This window comes from Triticum aestivum, chromosome 2D, assembly GCF_018294505.1.
Source record: "Triticum aestivum cultivar Chinese Spring chromosome 2D, IWGSC CS RefSeq v2.1, whole genome shotgun sequence".
NCBI classification, from domain to species: domain Eukaryota; kingdom Viridiplantae; phylum Streptophyta; class Magnoliopsida; order Poales; family Poaceae; genus Triticum; species Triticum aestivum.
In genome coordinates this window covers 125016251-125018071 of record NC_057799.1, presented here as the reverse complement: position 1 = coordinate 125018071, position 1821 = coordinate 125016251, and positions in this window count along the sequence as shown.

Sequence of the window (1821 nt, the reverse complement as noted above, 5' to 3'; positions counted from 1 at the left end):
TTCTTCAAAGTTACTGTGGTGCCATGGTAACACATGTACCTATTTCGCAAATTAGCATGGTCGAACCCGACGGTGGACATAGGGGCTATGAGAACGTCGACACCGGTGTAGATGTTGTGAAGCTTCACCTCAGTACCCTCTGTTATGTAAACAAGCCAATCGCTGTTTGCGCCAACCAAAACCTACGCATGATTGAGCAAGTACGTTCAGAAAGTATGTGTGTTCGAAGGTAGAAACTTATGCAGGATTGAACAAGTAAGTACATTCAGAAAGTATGTGCATTCCTAGGTAAATCTATGCATGATTGAACAACTAAGTACTTTAAGGTTGTGCCTACAAGGTTGAAACCTAGGCATGGTTGAATAAGTAAGTACATTCAGAAAGCAGATGATCCAACTGCATATCACACTGGCCTCATCCTTGGAAAAAATCCCCACACTAACTTGATCCTGGGACAAAATCCTTGTCCTAGTTTTAATCGTCGGAGAGCTTCTTTTATTCATGACATGTATCTTCTCTCTCATAGAATTAAATCTAGGCTTAAAGAGGAGCTTGTTAGATGGGTGACTTTTCTTCCACCTTGAGTTCTTCATGTAACTCTTGCTTAGTTTGTATTAGGTCAGCTCTTTTTATTTGCTTTCTAGGTTACTCTTGGTAACCTTTGTACATACTGTGTAAGCTTCGAATAAATTGAATTGGCTGTGGGGGTTTTCCCTACAGTGACCAGTCAAAAAAAAATCCTAGTGTCTTCCAATTCCTGGCCCGTGCCTTCCAAGGTATGCACTCTACAGGCGTAATCGTGCATCTTCGTCCATGCTGCCTTGGACCGGCCCACCAGAAAACGTGTTCCTCAGGATGCATGGGAGACCAACGATCATCGGTTTGTGCCTGGCATGTTTACACACAAGTGTCCCGAAGAAGTTGGTGCAGGAACCGCCAAGTCTTGCGGCGGTGAGGAAGTCCGTGCGATATACGATCTGTCCCAGAGAATCCTCATCGATGGTCTCCCAGTCACGATGAGGACGACCGCGTAGTGGCGCATCCATGTCAGCAGTGGTGTCTGTGGGGAAGGAAGGGAAGCCGTGGAATAGATCATAACCAAAGGGGACAGTGATGACCCACAAGCATAGGGGATCTATCGTTGTCCTTTTGATAAGTAAGAGTGTCAAACCCAACGAGGAGTAGAAGGAAATGACAAGCGGTTTTCAGTAAGGTATTCTCTGCAAGCACTGAAATTATCGGTAACAGATAATTGTGTGATAAGATAATTCGTAATAGGTAACAAGTTACAAAAGTAAATAAGGTGCAGCAAGATGGCCCAACCCTTTTTGTAGCAAAGGACAAGCCTAGATGAACTCTTATATAAAGCAAAGTGCTCCCAAGGACACATGGGAATTACTGTCAACCTAGTTTTCATCATGCTCATATGATTCGCGTTCGTTACTATGATAATTTGATATGTGGGTGGACCGGTGCTTGGGTGCTGCCCTTCCTTGGACAAGCCTCCCACTTATGATTAACCCCTCTCGCAAGCATCTACAACTATGAAAGAAGAATTAAGATAAATCTAACCATTGCATGAAACATATGGATCCAAATCAGCCCCTTACGAAGCAACGCATAAACTAGGGTTTAAGATTTTGTCACTCGAGAGACCCATCATCTACTTATTCTCCCAATGCCTTCCCCTAGGCCCAAATCATGGTGAAGTGTCATGTAGTCGACATTCACATAACACCACTAGAGGAAAGACAACATACATCTCATCAAAATATCAAACGAATACCAAATTCACATGATTACTTATAACAAGACTTCTCC